Source organism: Gorilla gorilla, chromosome 7, assembly GCF_029281585.2.
Source record: "Gorilla gorilla gorilla isolate KB3781 chromosome 7, NHGRI_mGorGor1-v2.1_pri, whole genome shotgun sequence".
In the NCBI taxonomy this organism is placed as follows: domain Eukaryota; kingdom Metazoa; phylum Chordata; class Mammalia; order Primates; family Hominidae; genus Gorilla; species Gorilla gorilla.
Genome location: NC_073231.2, coordinates 98573652 through 98592673, shown reverse-complemented (window position 1 = coordinate 98592673; position 19022 = coordinate 98573652). Strand labels below are relative to the sequence as shown.

Here is a 19022-nt window from a genome sequence, read left to right as displayed (position 1 = left end):
TCACCATTTGTTATTGTCATTTGAATGCTAAAATGATCCTCAAAAGTATGATATGGAGCCAGAAAAGTAAAAGGAAAATGCTAAAACCAATCAGATGTCACTTAATATCTTAAAAGACCCAAGGAAATTTTTAAAAGTTAAACTGCAACATGAAGGAAGTTAGCTAAAATTTTAAAATGATTTACCAACTCCTTAAGTGAAATGAAGAATTTAGTGAACTGTAACTTTACTGTGGACACAAAAGCAGAGACCATTTCATCTGTTGCTCTGTCTGCCTCTCCCAATTTTGTGGACAATGTCCCCAGACATCTGCAGTTCTGGCTTTACATGGGTCATAATCTCTGGTTGATGCGCAACTCCAGCTGACTGAGAAGGCAATTCTAAGAACTTGTCTAGAAAGGGAAACTCAAATTATTTGAAATTGTGTAATTAGTTTCCTGAGAGGATTTTTTAACCCTAAAAAAAATAGAGTTAAATGGAGAAATGATGAACCAAATCAAACTTATTTCATTAACTTGTGTTTTTAGTGGAAAGTTGAGACTTTGATGCATCAGATTGTACTGTAATATTTAAGATAAATTACGATTCACCATACCCACAAACTTAACATGTATTCCTACAAATGTTATTTGATTACTCAGCAAATTTTATGTAATCAGGAAAGGTAAAATACAAAAGAAATGAAAATCTAAATTTATAAAGGCAGCTCAAAATGTTTAAATAAGATGAATAACTCATGTTTTAAGAGCCCTCTTAATAGTAATTGTTAAAATACAATAAAATTTTATGTAAATTGAAATCAGATCAAGAAAGAACTAGGTTTATGAGTTTATATCTTTAAAAATTTAGTGTTAATTTTTAAAACAAAAGTAATTAGTGAGTAATGATTTTGTGTCTAAAAGCCACCGATTAAGAACGTGAATACCTCAGCCTTCCAGAAGGACAGACATTTATGGTTGTATAGGTTTGGCTGCATGTAGTAGCCTATTATATAAATTGGCTGAGCCGACCACAGAAAGGTTTTGAGGAACACATAACTTTTGGCCATTGGAGAACCAACAGAATGGGAGTCAGAGTCTAATTATAATGATAAAATATTGCTTCAAAACACTGGCATCAAGTTCATGCTTTTTACTGTCCAGATATTGGACAGAATTACATACGTTAAAAAGGCTTGGGTAACTTGTCCACACTTGCCAATAATTAACCCCTTGCTTAATTATTTTTTAAAAAATGGTGTAGTCATGGAAGGACAGGTCTATGATGAGAATGGCCCCTAGACAACAAGTACCCATTCTTTAAAAACATCTTTTGTTATATTGTGACGATCTCAAATACATTCTTATTTTCTGCCTCATCAAATCTAGAACAATGTGCCTCATTTTCAGAATCTTTAAGAATCCATCTCAAACATGAATATACTGTCTTAATTTTCTCCACACTCCATGAAATATCACCAGGAGACTTCTGTGAACTTTCTCACTTTTCCAAGGGCACGTTTATTCCCTCATCTTTGTTTTTGCTTCTGTTGTTCTCTATTTAACTTAGAATTTCCCATCCTTAGATTTGTCTATTGTAATTCTCTGAGTTCCTAGGTCTTCTAGGAAAACTTTCCTAATTTCCTGACTCTCACTACATTTTTCCTTCTCTGTGACATTCTAGACCATTTATCCCTGTGCCACACAGTTTAGTATTGCTGTGCATTGTGTAAATATTATACCACCACTATATAGACTGTGGTGGTATAATATCTACCAAAGTTGTTTATTAATCCCTGTAATCCTTTTGTTTACCCCCACCCCAACATATTCTCTCTGTCTCTATCTTTCTCTCACTTCTCTCTCAAACTAGACCTTGGACTCTAGCACTATATAGAGGTGAGGTGCATCCAAATGCAAAGGAAAACAAATGAAGTTTATTGTTGTCTTTTGAAGACACAAAGCCCATATTGTTGTGTAAGTCATGGATTTGGGGAAAAATTCTTTTATAATCAGTTTTATCTTTCCTATGCCATAGAGAGAAGACAGAAATAAAACTAAAAGCTAATTCTCTCTGGACTTGGAGAGGAAGGAGTATCAGAGAAGCAGAGAAGAGAAAAAAGCTTAGAAAGCAGGAAGGAAGCTGAAAGGTAGTCTCTTGGGCCTTGGTGCCATAACCAAGGGGACCATGTGGGTACCAATGAGTGGAGGCTTTCAAAAGGCAGTCAAGTCACCAGAATCCAAATGGGCGGGATGGTCACACCCGAGGATCTCAATGCACCCCCAACCACAATCTCTCTGTTTCTTACTCTGTAATGCTGTATAAAACAGTTGCTTAATATAAAATAATCTTAAAGAAAAGTACCATAAAGTATTGCAAATTAAAAAATATCATAAAGAGGATCTAATACCTAGGGAGGAAAGGTTTAGAAAAGAAGGAAGAATCCTTAAGTGACTTAAAAAAAAATGAGAAAATCTGGAGTTGACTACGTTAAGATTTTGTCCAGGAAGAAAAGACACAGATTAGATTGCACTGCAGGAAATACACATATTCCATATCATTGCACACCTGAGAATGGATTGAAAAGTATGTTCTCTGTAATAGTATCTTGAGTAACTCGATTTATGATGACAAACATCCCACAAAACTTGTCAACCTATTTTTTTTTTCTTTTCTAAGTGTCATCCAGATATTTCTGGAACTTTCTATTATGCTTCAGTCCTTGTTGCTGGGTGTAGTCCCTCTGCTTCTTCCATTCCACCTGCCTTGTCAGGTAGCTCTCTCTGTAGCTAGTGACGCTCCTGCTGCGTATAGTTACACTTTGCTGCTGACAGTGGCTGTGGGGGTCAGGATATTATCCTCTCCCAGACCTGATTAGGTCTATCGCTAATTCACCCATAATACTACTGCCTTTACAAGACTTTATTGAACGTTTGAGCTTCGTGGAAGGAAATACAGAGCTCACAGTGTCTTTGGTCTTTGGTTCCATTTTTTTTGTCATTCTCTTGCCTCTAATCTTCTCTATATGTTCTCCATACTCTCAAAATGGCTCCTCTCATCACAAGATGTCTGCCAGCAGATTCCAGAGACATGCACTTCCTGGTTCACATCCAAGGATAGATAGATATCTTCTCTTTCTCTGCCAAACAGAAATCCTGTGCTTCTCTATAATTAGAGCAATTTGAATGAAATGCCCTCCCCTGAACCAGACCATACAACTAGAAAAATAGTATGACTGATTGGCTTAGGCCTAGCTCACAAGCCCATTTCTGAACCAATAATTTCGGCAAAAGAAGACCACTCTTAGAGTTTAGGCCAATTAAGACTCTCTCTGAGAGCTAAGCAGGTATTAGATCCATTTCATCCATAAGATTGCTACACATCAACAGAGAATAAAATGGAAGACAACCACAATTGTCCCACACTTGCCCTGAAATCTTGTAATGGTCTCTGACCTGCCTAGCTCCCTTGCTAGACCCAGACAAACCTCCACATGCCCAAGGGCAGTCACTTCATGATGTTGGTGTCACCATCAGAACAATAGCAGTTTATTCTTTATATAAAGTTTAAGCTAAGCTGTACTGCTGACTCCCTCTCCCAGAGAAAGCAAAGATGTTTTAAAATCCCAATATAAGGCCATTTTTTCCAAAATTCTCATTTGAATTTACATGGGTGAGACATCTATTCCTTTCAGAGGACATTTTATACTCATTCACAGGTTGATCTTGCTCTTTAGGTCTATGTATAAGATAAGCTCAGAAAATATTTCTGGTTTATTCGGTTGTAGTCAATATATTACTTGTAATAAGGTTTAAAAAGTATAGAGAAGACATACTTACCTACTTGTTTCATTTGTATCCAAATAGATTTTAGGCTTGTTTAGAGCAATGCCTTCATCTTACAGTTTTTTGGATTTTATCAGGCAATTTCATGTGGTTCATCCTAATACATTTCTTTGTATTTGCAAGCATTTGGAAGACATCGTGAACTCTTTGAAGGCAGAAACTAAATGAAATTCACCTTCATATTTATAGGGACCAGCACAGCCTCTAGAATAGAATGGGTGCTCAAATCAATATTTCTTTAAAAGAATAAATGAATGAATAAATAAATGAATGCAAGTGGAAGATAATTATTGGTGACGTATTTTTTAAACAATAAATAAATTGATGTATCTTGTATATCAAAAAGTGTACAAATTTTACTCTAGTTTGTGAGATAGTCCCATTTCTGCCACTAAGAAATTATTATTATTTTTTATTTCAACTGTTATTTTATGTTCGGGGGTACATGGGCAAGTTTGTTACATGGTTAAATTGCGTGTCACTGGAGTTTGGTGTACCAATGATTCTGTTACTTAATTAGTGAGCATGTTACCCAATAGGTAGTTTTTTGACCTTCACTCTCCTCCTAGCCTCCCTCCTCAAGTAGGTCCCTGTATTTGCTCTTTCCCTTTTTGTGTCCATGTGTATTCAATGTTTAGCTCCCATTTTCAAGTAAGAACATGCAATATTTGGTTTTCTGATCCTCAGGTGATTGGCTTAGGATAATGACCTCCAGCTGCATCAATGTTGCTGCAAAGGACATAATTTAATTTTTTAATGGCTACATTGTATTCCATGGTATATATGTATCACATTTTCTTTATCCAGTTCACAATTGATGGACATCTAGGTTGAGTTCATGATTTTGCTATTGTGAACAGTGCTACAATGAACATATGCATGCATGCCCATGTATCTTTACGGTAGAATGATTTATATTCCTTTGGGTATATATCCAGTAATGGGATAGCTGGGTCAAATGGTAGTCCTGTTTTTTAAGTTTTTTGAAAAGCCTTCAAGCTGATTTCGACAGTGGCTGAACAAATTTACATTCCCACTAGAAGTGTATAAGCATTCTCTTTTCTTCACAACCTTGCCAACATCAGTTATGTTTTGATTTGTTTATAATAGCCATTCAAACTGGTAAAAGATGGTATCTCACAGTGGTTTTGATTTACATTTCTCTAATGAGTTAGTGGTATTGAGCATTTTTCTTGTTTGTTGGCCACGTGTGTGTCTTTTTTTGAGAAGAGTCTGTTCATGTCCTTTGTCCATTTTTAAATGGGGTGGTTTTTTGCTTGTTGATTTGTCTAAGTTCCTTATAGATTCTGAATACTAGACCTTTGTCAGATGCATAGTTTGTGAATATTTTCTCCCATTCTGCAGGTTGTCTGTTTATTCTGTTGATGGTGTTTATTTTACTGTGCAGAAGCTCTTTAATTTAATTAGGTGCCATTTGTCTATTTTGTTTTTGTTGCAGTTGCTTTTGGATATTTCATCATGAAATATTTGCCAAGACCTATGTCTAGAATGGTATTTCTTAGGTTTTCTTCTAGGATTTTTATAGTTTTAGGTCATACATTTAAGTGTTTAAATCATTTTGAGTTGGCTTTTGTATATGGTGAAAGGAAGAGGTCCATGTTCAATCTTCTGCATATGGCTAACCAGTAATTCCAAAACTATTTTATTAAATAGAGAGTCCTTTTTCCATTTCTTGCTATTGTCAACTTTGTCAAAGATCAGATGGTTGTAAATATGAAGCTTTTTTCCTGGGTTCTCTAACCTAGTCCATTGGTCTATGTGTTTGTTTTTGTACCAGTACCATGCCATTTTGGTTACTGTAGCCTTGTAGTATAATCTGAAGCCAGATAGTGTGATGACTCCAGCTTTGTTCTTTTTGCTTAGAATTGCTTTGGTGATTTGAGCCCTTTTAGTGGTTTCATATGAATTTTAGAATAGTTGTTTTCTAATTCAGTGAAAAATGTCATTAGCAGTTTGATAGGAAAAGCATTGAATCTGTAAATTGCTTTGGGTAGTGTGGCCGTTTTAACATATTGATTTTTTTCTGTCAATGAGCATGGAATGTTTTTCCATTTGTTTGTGTCATCTCTGATTTTTTTCAACACTACAACTGAGATATTATGAAAGAGATCATCATTTAGGGTTTAAATCTGCTGTGCATAAAATTTCAGGTAGTTTTTGGGTAGGTATACACACACATAACTCTGGCTCATTTTGCACATGTTTATTTTTAAATATATATATATCCTATATACTTTTTCTATATATTAAAAACCATAGAGTATTTCTTCTTTGTATGGATCAAAAACATTTGGATAAATCATTTTATGAACAAGGGTTGCAATATCCTGTTTCTATCACCTGGTAGACACAATCATTGTCTTTGTTCTTCCTATATATTAGCCACTCCCAATTATTGCTCTGTATTAGATGTACAAGTAAATCAGTGTTATTTTCTAGGAAACAGTTGTCTTTACTGAAATTAGAAATTAGAACTTGCATTCTGCCAAATGAAAAGTGGATTTATTGCTGTTTTTTTTTTTTTTTAGCACACACACCCTCCTCCAAGCTAAAACACTGATATAAAATTTCATAATGATTGCTGAATAGTTTGAAAGTTCTTTTCTTTATGGATCCCAACTTGTCATAAGAAATGAGTCATCTATTATAATATCTAGAATATTGAACTATTAAGCATCCATGCAGATAATTACTGGCAAAATGTATTATTCAAAAATTTTAAAATAAAAGTACCTTAGGTTCACATTTTTGAAATGCTTTGAAATTTACAAAAGTCATATACATATATTATTTCCTTCAAACAACACAACAAACATAAGTATATGTTATTGTCTTTAATTTATTAAAGAGGATAAAAATTAACTCATTATGTGACTTGCCATGACCCTGTTAATTCCACGAGAACTCTTACTATTATCAGGGCCGGGAACACTGACATATGGTAAGTGGACAACTAATAAATATTTGCCAAAATAAGTTATTAAATATCATACAGCCAGAATCAGAAGTCTAACTCAAACCTCCTAAATTTAATATATTTCTCTACCACATCAGACTAACTTTATTATTTTTCCCTTGTTTAACTTTAAGAGAGGCACATATCCAAATAATGTTACTTAAGATTGTCACTGTAGCTCACCTGCCATTTGAGCACAGAGCTGAAATGTTGACATTGCACAAATTAAAGTCCATTCAATTAAACAGTATTGAGTGTCTATGATATAGGGACAATGTACTAAAAATTGAAAATGTAAAGATAAGTTAGACATCTGTGTTCTCAAGATAACTGTAAACTAATAAATGGGAGAGACAATGTAAGTGCAATTTAAATGGTTAAGTACTGTGATCAAAGTGTGGTAGCTAAAAAGAGAAATTTGGACATCTATGGTAAGACTGAAATGATTAACAGTGGTGTAGTAATCAAGATGTGCTAGAGTATGCTGCAATAACAAAAAGCACAAAAACCTCAAAACGAACTTTATTTCTTGCTCCTGCTACATGACCAACATATGTGAGTTCTGGGTTCTTCACTGGGTTCTAGGTTCTTCCTTGATTTCACTTCAGGATCTAAGCTGATGGATCACGCCCAGTTTTGAACATTATTGGTTGGCTAGAGGGTAGGGTGGGTAGAGGGATCTGGAATTTTTCCCATTAGCCATTGAACATCATTTCTACTTATGAATCATTCATCAGAAATAGTCACATGGACACACCTAAGCAGAAGGGGGCCAGAATGTACAACCCTATCATGTACAAGGAAGGCAGAGAACTATTTCACCAACCATGCTAATGACTACTACAAAGACTAAAATAGGAATCAGTACATTCTAAGTAGTGTTTAATGCAGTGAAGCACATGTTCTAATCTTGCATATGGCTCAAATATTTAAATTAGAGATACTTCTAAAATATGCCTCTTGCTTTAGCCCTTTAAATTATACCCTCTCATTCATGGTATATCGAAAATAGAAAAAATTCACAAGCTCTAAATGCATATAGATGCCTGCATATGGGAATTGAGGAAACTAGAGATCCCTAATCAGACACTTCCCCTGCCAGAACCACTGTGTTTACAGTGCCAGCTTTTCTTAGCTGAAAGTCCTTCTTACCCACTACACTAAAGGACTTCAGTTGGCTTTCTGTTCCAAAGCAGCAATAAATAAACAGTATAGCCCTGTTATTATCCAGAGCTTCCAGTTCTTACAGCCGGAAAGTTACAGCCAGTAGGCAGGCAATCTCCAGGAAAGTAAGTAAACAAAGTTTGGAGAGCAATAATACCATAGTTCCTACAGAAGTAAGAGAACCTACGCATGAGGAAGAGCTGTGATCATGGCACAGAGTGAACGCCATGTGTCCTCCTGTGACAGACACTGTTGTAGGAAGACAATTAATACATTTTTGCTGATAATGATCAGAGGGAGAGGAGCCTGTGGAGTTTGCGTATGAGCCCGTGGCTCTCCTAACTGTGGAATCTGTATTCCAAGCCACAGTAAATGTCAGATATTTTTATTGAATGATAATGCTGTCCAACACAATATGGATCTAACTGTGGTTGATTTCTCTTTGTTTTATTTTTCAAGCACTTAATAAATTGTTTCATTTTTGAAAATGCTCTGGATTACTAAAGAAATAAAAATTAAATCCAAAACCAGAAACAAAAACTCATACATAATAGATTTATTCATTATAAAGAGGGTTAGATGTATGTAAGTCAGAGAAAGAATTCTACTAATTTTTTTTCTTTCACCTAAAAATCTACTCTTCTAGATGGAGATGGTCAAGGGGTTACCACCAGTCTGTTTCTTGCGCTGATAATTTTTCTAGACATTAGATCTCACCATTTGTTCCCAACGAAGAAAGAAAGACAGGACCACCAGACTCTACAGGGTACGTGGACTCTGCTTATTTTAATTCCCTATAATACATAAGTGCACAAGACTCTGACAGCGTTAAACTCTGCAGTCTCCAGCATGTTGATTTTGCTACTCTATATATTTAATTTTCTTTTAAAAATGTATCGTATTTCTCTGAGCATTCATTTGCTTTTCAAATTATGGCTGCCTAGCTGATGCTTGTGTACCAGGTGCCATGTAAAAGCATGTTAAAAGTAGATAAAAGCAATTTACCCTGCCCTCTAATTAGAGATGTCTCATCTTTACCACTGACAATAGCAGTATGCAGCTGTGGCAGTGGAGAGATAATGGGAGCTGGAGTGGGGAGAAATTGAAGATATGCTGGCTGAGGCAGAGTGTCACCTCTCCATTGCTCAACTTGGGTGAGCTTCAGAATGAAGACAGATTTTTAGTATTTCTTCTTTCCTAGCTCTGTTCATGTATTTTACATTAATAATTGAGCTTTTTTTATTAAAGGGAGTATGTGGGGGTGGGGAAGCAGATTATAGGGGGAAAGACTGTGGGATTTTCTTAATGACTCATTATATGGAATTTATTGTTGCCTAATTCTATAGCTCCTCTGCCAATTAACATTTGTTGGGTGCACATCACTACACTTAATATCATAAGGTGTAAAATGTGTGGAGAAAACACACTACTTGCCCATGGAGTTTGTAATTTAGAAGGGTTCTTCTTCATAGAGATAATATTTGGAATGTTATAATCATGCTCAGAGAAAAGATAAACCTAAAACGTGGTGATCTTGGATTATACATGTTCAGACTAGGATGTTTAGAATGAGTAAATGTTGAGAATAGCTTTGGTAAAACAGTCTTCCTGAGTGAGGGACACAGAAGGAACCATCATTCCAGGGAATGTACCATGACTGGAGGTAGTAGGTAGCAGCATATGTAAGAATTGTTGAGGCCAGTTCTACTGAAGGGGAAGAGCCATCCACAAAGGAACTTAAGTGTTGAGACTACACTAAAATGGCAATGTAAATTTAATACAATCATATGAGCTGATTTGGTTTAACTTGCATCTGAGAAAACATACACTGGAGAATGTATGTTGATTGTATTGGAGGAGAGGTAAGTGTATATAAAGAAAAATTTAATTAGCAGTTTCTGAATGCTGATTAGTATGAGAAATTATGCTACGAATGAGAGCATATAGAAACTAAAATGTGTAATAATTTGGTGTGATCTAGAGTGGTTGCTGTAGAAATGGAGATGAAGAAAGATTCAACTTAGGTGATGTGGTAGGTAGTTAAAGAACTAGCCTATAAGACTTGATGAATTTGAAAAAATAAAGGTATCAAAATAAATTTATCAGGCAAGAATGGGGCAAAAAAGAAATAAGTACAATATACAATAAACATTTGTACAAGAAAATAATGATTTCATTGCTTCACACGTTAAGTAGCATCAATAGGGGGTTGAAATATAAGATTGAAAAGATGTTAAGCAATCAAGGCTGGAGTGTAGATTTAGGAATTGTTTGACTAGTGGTAGTAGTTGGAGCATAACAAACCGACGATTTCTTTAGGAGTAAGAATAAAAGTCAAAACATTTTATAGAATGAAATTTCAGGAAGTGGGAAAAATATGTGGAATGATGAAAAACAAGAACTTGAAATCAAGTAGGGGGTAACTACCAGTGCCAAATGCTGAAGAAACTCCAGTGGAGGAGAGCTTCAAGAAGAAAAGTGTTTCCATGAAGAAAAGAAGAAAAGATTTGCTTAGAAGTAGAACATTGGTGAATCCCTTCAGCAGAGTGGTAGCTATGGAAGCCAAGTTGAGAGGATTAAGGAAGGACAAGACGGTAAAGAGAAGTGGCAGCAGAATGCTCAATCATTAAATGCAAGGAAAAAATAGACTGATAGTAGAAGGAAGTGTTAGTATCATCAACTTAGTAATTTAAATAAAGCTTAGGGAAATCTGAACATTTACATTTTTAGCAGGAATTAACCATTCAAGAGTGAAATGCTAGAGGGTGGAATAAAAGTGAAATATATATGTGTGTATATTTCATGTATATGTTTGTATAACCTTGGGAAATACACATCTAGTCTGGGGAGAAAAGCCTGTTCGTTCAGATACGGCATCAGAATGATCTTAGAAAAGATAATTTTATTTTGTTTCTCAAAATAACATATGGATTTATATTGGTTCTGCTGTGATATCCCTCAGAACATTGCTAGGATGCAGTAAGAGTTTACAAAAAGAGCTGTGTTACTCTGCATAATATATATTTTTTCATTTCTGGAGGAAGCCAAGAGGAAGAAGGGAAGGAGCCCAGAAATGGAGAGAAGCTGGACTCTAGGGATGGATCTGGGGATGCTCCACAAAGTGCAGCTGTGGAGAATGCAGAAGACGAGTTGGCTAGTGGGACATTCCCACTGAGGAGCATGGCAGGGGGAATGTCTAATATTCACTAAGAGAATTCTTGAAATGTAACATTTAGATGAAACCCTTCAAGTTTCCTTAAAATACAAATTCATGACTCTCTTTCTTTCTCTCTCTCTTTGGTATGTTAAAGTAATCAAGGAAAGAGATTTTGTTTTATAACTGGGTTACACAGGGGAGAGACCAGAATAGCTGAAAGCTGTGAGAGATGAAGAAAATTCAAGATTTAGGAGACATGCAGAACATCAGTGTCTAGGCAAAATGGCAGACTGACCAACCCCCACACACTGAATCCCTAGAGATATTAGGACAGGGATATTGAGAAAAATTTACCTTTAAATTGTAAAGGACAAGGCAACTCAACATATTGAATGCCTTGTTGACAACCAGGGGCTAATATTTGGGATGCATATTGGCCATAGATACACAGAAAATAATTTATCAGTGACATTAATAATATGACATCTCTTTGTTGAGAATTTACTGCTGTCTTAATATCACAGCTCTAAGGGGTCAACATCCAGAATAAACTTCTTATCTTACATATTTAAAATTATTTGCTAGGCTACATTTTTCTTAGAAAAATGCATATCTGAAACAGAATATTGATTTTTTTCCTGGGTCGTACATAAAGAACATCAGAAATTAATTATTGAAAAAACACTGCTATACTCATTAGAGATATATTTTAATTAGATTAATTTGCGTTAACAGTCCATGAGAAGTTACAACTAACTTGCAATGAGACATTAACATGCATCATATTTGATAGAAGTAAAAATGGAAATGATTAGAAGTATACAAATATAAAGTATGTTGCTAGTATATGCAAGCTTAAAAAACTTTTACCTGATAGAATTAGCAAGAGCAGCTATGTTGAGCTTCTTTCAGTTAAAAGTCATTTTCGGCTATGTCTCCCTAAGGATAGAAATATCACTGCTTTTGATCTCATTTAGAATTCTGCTCACTTTTAGGAAAGTAGGGCTGTTTGGAAATGATCAGCCATATCCTTACTGAATGTCCTAGGGCTTGACTGTACCCACTCTAGTTAACAAGTAAGATATAATTATATATTGTATTATAACTTCTCAAAGCACTTATATTTTGATTTTCCTTCTTTTATGTTCATTATCTTCATTTGGACTACTCCATGTGACAAAAGCAGTTATTTTTCTTCTACCCCCTAAACTGGACCACATCAATGCTCTTAGGTCCAAATCATATTCTTTAAGAAACAAGTGTTCACTGAATGATTTACTGCATTATATAATAGGTACTATACAAGACACCTGAGGCCCCCCACACCGTGAAAACAGATGTTTCTTCCTGGAGCTTGCCCAATAGGAGAGAAATTTTTAATTTACCCTTTCTCAGTAAACCATTATACAAAACAGAAGTGAAATTATGGACCCATTGAGCTCAATCTGGCTGACTTGCGACCCCTATGTGATCATAAACCCACTGAAATATATAATTTGTTGTTTATATTAAATATGCACCGAAGCATGATTAGATAAACATTGAAAGTAAATTTTAATTTTAACCATCAGTGGAAATATATGGGGTGATTTAAGTCATTCATATTAGTTTATTTTTATCAGGTGTTCCTCCTTGTCCATAGTGAAATACAATACAGAGATTATAGCCTGTGGCTTGACAGGACATCTTATAGTTGGTAACAGGACTAAATTAAAAGGAAAAAACAATAAATGAGGACGTCTAATTATACAGATAAAGAAAGCAAGTTCACTCACTCCTCCAGGACAGCACCAGAGACAACGTTAGAACCAAGAGTTTCAAAACCTAGCCTTGTATGGTTTGCCTGATGCCATGATTAAAGAAAAGGGGATGGGGAACTAAGAGAGGAAGCCAAAGAGAAAGAATTCGGTACCAAACAGCAACATTCAGGTGTTTTATTAAATAATAGGAGGTGTTTTGACCTTGCTGGTGAACAGAGGCGATCTCGAAACATTTGCCAGATATAATTAAGGCCATAAGGCAATAATTGCAAAAGTCAAGGGGCCCTTGCCACCTCCAAAGCATCACGTGTGGATGCAGGAACCATATTAACAACATGGGTAGTCAAGGAGAAAGCAGATAGAATAAAGCTGTACCCAGCAATATAAAGGGACATGCAAGTGGGTGTTGTGCTTAAGAGTAAACTTAGGGAAAAAAGCTCCCCATAACCTCGAGAAACGTTTCTGGATCTGAGATATCCATTAGCACATTTAGAAGGTACCTATTTCCATTATTGTGAAGGAGTTGTAAATGAAATAAACAACTTTAAATAATACCTCCCTTGGTCAAACTGGATTAAGTATTCCCTGATGGAATTCATTCATCATCGTTCAAACAGAATGGTTTGCAACTCAACCTGCCTAGTGTGGGGTCTGGAATTCCCACCACAGTCACTGTGCCTTAAGCACTGTTGCAGCAGAAGGACTTGAAGTAACACATGAATATATAATGCCAATTTGCATGTCAGCATGGATTGTTGAAATTGAAGTTAGTTAATTGTCACATTGTAACAGGAAAAGAATCCAAGTTTTGGAGCTGGGTGGAACTGAGTTTTCATCTTCTTTCTCTGCTACTTAACTGTGTTATCCTGAACAAGATACTCAACCTCCATGAGACACAGTGACCATGTGAAATATATATGTAAAATGTCTGGCAAGCATCTGATTCATGTAGGTACCCAAAATTAGATCATTTTCATTTTCTTTTGCTTCCTTGGAAGTTCAAAACAAAATTCTGAGGTAAGTTTCAATTAAAGTGGGTCAGGCAGACAGATTCCAGCAAGGTCAAAGCATCCTTTTCTCTTTAATAAAATATCTGAATATCTGAACAAGAAACAACTTCTGTTTCTCAAGGTTGAAATGATGAATTATTGAACTTCTGTTGCTGTTTGTTTTCTCTTATCTCCTTACTACTACATATAAATGAGATATCTTGCTATCCCACTGATATCTCAAATTCAATATTTCCCAAATAAAATGTAATCTTTTCCAACAAAAAAGCTCTTTCTCATGAGTTCTCCATGGCTATTAATGGACCAACAGTCTTTCAGTTCTGTACCATATCCAAACATTAGTTAAAATAGAGTCACAGTGATTGTGTTTGTGATGGTGGATGGGGCAAGGTCTAGTATTCACCATCCTCTGGGGAAAAATTGGAAATGTGTGAGACTTTTGGATTGTCATGATGGCTGGAATATGCTATTCAAATTTAGTGGATATGGACCAGAGATGCTAACATACCTGCGTTGCTAGGAACAGTCCTTCACATTGAAGAACTGGGAGCCCGAAATGTCATTGGAAGCCCCACTGGGAAATGCAAATAGAATCCGCCCTCTTCAAAAGCCTATGCTCATTTTCTACTTTCATTACTATTTCCATTCTATCAGTCCAGGCTCTGCATTACCTTGAATCATAGCATGTTATTGTTGGAGAGAACTTTAAGGTCATCCACATCATGGAGCTGAGGCCAAAAGGTTAGTGAACTGGTCCAAATTATGTAACTACTTGGTTACAAAGTTTGACCTCAGATCTAACTGTTACCCTAGTAGACTTGCCTAAGGTTATAATATTATCGAACTGTGCTCCACATTCAAATTCATCCTCTACAGGACAGAGCTGACCACCAAATCTTAAAGAACCACTCCCACAATATCATTTTTCTACCCAAAACAGCCCCCAGTGTTTTCCCATTGCCTAGTAAGTACACATTCCTCAGCCTGGCATCCTAGACCACCCATGATCTGGGCCAGCCAGGCCTTTTACTGGTATTCCACCCTACTCTCCTTCTGCCTTTTTTGAGTGACAAACTGTCCCCCTGGCTAACTCCCAAGCACATATTGGGCATTTATATCTTCCCTCAAGCTGTTCCCTTTGCCTAAAATATTCTCCACATTCCTTCCCTGTCAAATCTCTACTGACATTCAAATGTCTCCTCTCCATGAAACTTAAAAAAAAAAAAAGTCCTCAACCTGATATGTTCTTTTTCTCTTTATCACCTTTAATATTTTAAAGTTGTTACTGGAATTACTATGGTTTGCTAGGCACTATAGCTATTTGAATATTTTGTTCTTTTTGAGGACAGAGACCAGCTAATATGCATAACATTAGCTATATGATACTTTTCACATATAAGGTGCACAGTAAAAAGTTTGGAGATAGACACACAAAAGATCTAGCAGCAAATCTGGGAGAAAAAAAAATCAGAAGACAAGACAAAGCTTTCTGCTCTTAATTGTTCACCCAGGAAAAGCTTTAAAGCACTTCTCACACTCCCTTCAAGACTCCTTTTAGCATTATAATGGAAATTCATTGGAAATGTGTTTCAATTTTAACAACAACAACAAAGAAACAGAAGGGAATGACATCATCCTTGTTCTTTCTGTTGCCCTTAATGAAAGTTTCATTTATCTTTGTCATCAAACCTATGCTGTCAGTAGTAAGGATGGAAGCTTCATTAATAAAAATCAGAGCAAGCCTTCTACCTTGTAGATGATAATTCCTATATCAAACTGCAACTAACAGCCTGGAGAACTAATATGTAATCTTAAATGGGCAAAACCAGTTGATTTAGAATTTGGTTTAGAACCATAATTGCGGAAGGACAAATCGTTTTTTAAACAAAAACAAAACAGGGTCTCACTCTGTCACCCAGGCTGGCGTATAGTGGCATGCTCACAGCCCACTGCAGCCTCTAACTTCTGGGCTCAAGCAGTCCTCCCACCTCAGCCTCCTGAGTTGGCCAAATCTTTATAAAATTTTTCTAACTATTCACCACTGTACAATCTGAAGCTCAGCTAAAAATTACCAATAGCGTAGCGCTGGGGAGCAGAATCTAGCTTTCCTGACACTGTCCACTCAGTTCCAAGTGAAATGCTTGGTACACGTAAGTATATAATTTATAAGTATATATCATATATAATTAAGTATATAAAGAGCATATAAGTGTGTAACTTTTTTGTCAGTGTGTGTGTTAAGAGTAATTCTGGACATATCTTCTATATAGCTATACATTTTCTTAATCACATGATTAATTAGGTCAAGTATAAATAAACTAAACTATATGGCCAGGATTTTAGGGTTTAAGAGGATCAAAGAAACAAAAATATGCAAAAAGCCTAAAATTCAAATTAGAAGAACAAATCTTTTTTTTTGTTTTTTTTTTGAGATGAAGTCTCGCTCTGTCGCCAGGCTGGGGTACAGTGGTGTGATCTCTGCTCACTGCAACCTCCACCTCCTGGGTTCAAGTGATTTTCATGCCTCAGCCTCCTGAGTAGCTGGGATTACAGGCACGCACCACCATACCCAGCTAATTTTTGTAGTTTCAGTAGAAACGGGGTTTCACCATGTTGGCCAGGATGGTCTCGATCTCCTGACCTCGTGATCTGCCCACCTCGGCCTCCCAAAGTGCTAGGATTATAGGCATGAACCACTGTGCCCGGTCTGAAGAAAGAATCTTAATCTTTACATCATGAAGCTAAGTAGTCCATTGTTTTATACTAATCTTTTAATATTGGTAATGCACAAAAATCAAGTGTCTGTGCCACAATTATAAGTTTTTCAAAAGTTAGAATTTTTGTACAATGGTGAAACTTTTTTATAGTACTTGAACTGAAATTATCATTTTTATGTAGTTGATTAGATTTTCCTTTTTAGATTAGAGAGTAATTTTATAAAGCTGTTTTCTCTGAATTGAGAATAGAAGAATTGGTTTTTTAGAGCTGAAAGGATGTGATAAAAGGTAATCATTATACTATGCTGTAATTTAATTTTTTTCTACCAAAAATTATACATCCACTTTTACAAAGTTATAGCACAAAACCCAAGAGCTGTATTCTTTCAATATGCAATTTATAATAACTTACGCTACTAGGTTTGCTGTCCAACTTTAGATATATGAATGATAGTGTTATACCCATGTCATTATATACATTATGTCTTAAGATATTAGGTTGCATTATAGCATATTCTGTTATACTTAGAGTTGAACGGTAAATAGGTGATTTGAAAAATTATTCTGCAGTTCATTAATAGCTTATATTATTTCCTGAAAATTCATTTTTTTGTAGAAAAAGGGCATGCCATTTCTCTGCTGGATGCTCCTTCAAGTCATGTTTACTGTAACCAGGAGATGAAATTTCCAAACAAACCCTGGTGTTTACAGCACTTGGAGAGGCATGTGGCCTGCCATTCCAGTCTCTGACAAGCATGTGCCCCACCTGCTTTTTGCTTTGGCTTAACAAGTTAGTTGGGCCACAACACAAGTGTGAGAACATGAGAATGTGAGATGCCACAGGCCAGGTGACATGCCAGTGCTGAAAAGCTGGTACATGGCAGGGTATCATTGTGTACATAGAAAGGCCACATGCCACACCAAAATGTAGCAGCCACTTCTCCCAAATTAGATGAATAATTTTCCTTCCATTATGTTCTCACAAACATGTTGTGAAACAATGAGCCTTGAGCTACACTAAGTCCAAAAGTTCAGGGTTTCAAATGAGTGACAAGTGAATATTCATGTTTATTTCTGAGTTGATTGACAGGTAGAGTTTTTTTTCAACTGTGCTTATGCATGATTTGAGAAATACTATTTCAAAGCAGCAAAAATCCTTCTTATAGGTATGAGTCTTCTGAGATGGCCAAAAGCTACAGAGCAGCAAATAACATTTTATTTGTCTAATATAGCAGGAGAGAAGCTACTAGAAGAAATGTCCTAGAATCTCACACAGTGCTTCCTAGTTTTCTCTGAATTTCATACTTCTGTGTGCTATCACCAGGCCCACACTACTAATGCAACTGCAGTTGAATTCATTTCAAGTGTTGGCAGGAAAGGATAAGGAAAAAAAATTACATTTTAAAAATTCTGTTGGGTCTAGTATGGGATACAGAATTCATGAATGTGCAGTGTCAGGTAACCCAAGGTATTTTCTAAGTTTTGACTCTACTGCTGAATAAGTAGATGAACATAAAAGTTGAATAAAACTTCTATATTCTCTTCATCTTAACAATGGAAGACTCAATCTAAGGACAATATACTTCTGAAATTTTTGAAGAATTACCAATGAGAATTTCTTTCTTAAGAATTAGCAGAAATCCTGAAAGAATATAAAGGGCTTTTGTCTCTGCTTTCCAAATTGTAAGCAAGGAAATAATTGTGGAATTTGTGACAATTAGCATTTTTTTCTAGCATGACATATTTTCAAACTTATAGTTTTTAAATTAAGAAAAATTGTTTTTCATCTGTTTAACCACAAACCATGAGTTTTCAAGGAGCTGCATCAATCTATTTATATCCTTTTTCAAGGATTTCACATAATGGCAGAAGGGAATCAAAGACAGGTTTTAAGAAACCAAAAATTATATGAATATGTGGAAAGCTGTATGATTTCAGTCTGTAATTTACATTTACATCTTATAGTTCTTGGCTTTTACGAGTGCTTCCTGACTTTCCTAAAATAATTCCCCAGGCTTCAGTGTGGGATGGAGAATACCCTGCAGGGCCATAGTCCAGTTTTAGATTAATGGACTCCGGGCGTAGTTTGCTGCAGCCAAGCATTGTTCACCTTCACTGGGAACACGGCATCATCATCGTTTATATAAAAGAGAGACCACTTGTACTGTACTATGCTTTTAATGTTATGTTGCCTAATAAAGGTATTTTGAGTTTATTTATTCCCTGTCTGTTTGCTGAGTAAATTATTGCTTGTGAAAGGTTATGCTTCTCCAGAGAGTATTAGAAATGAAGTCCCAGTTCTTTTTACCCAATGTCTGGGTAATTTCCACCATCGTTTAAGCCTGGAGTTCTAATAAGAATGTTATCCTTTGAAACAGTCTGCTAAAATAGAGATTTAAAGCTCACTTGCTGC

General features: G+C 35.8%; 1 long non-coding RNA gene across 2 annotated transcripts in view; it reads left to right on the top strand.

The window, feature by feature from the left end:
* LOC101135213 (uncharacterized) overlaps positions 1-18768 on the top strand; it is a 57181-nt gene extending 38413 nt beyond the window's left edge. The window contains exons 4-7 of one of the 2 annotated variants that reach the window (XR_010135009.1): positions 2017-2128; positions 8612-8731; positions 14547-14633; positions 18624-18768. This is a non-coding gene — a long non-coding RNA (uncharacterized lncRNA). The remainder of the gene's footprint in view (positions 1-2016; positions 2129-8611; positions 8732-14546; positions 14634-18623) is intronic. The other variant, XR_010135010.1, reaches the window with a different exon arrangement.
* Positions 18769-19022: the final 254 nt, after the last annotated feature.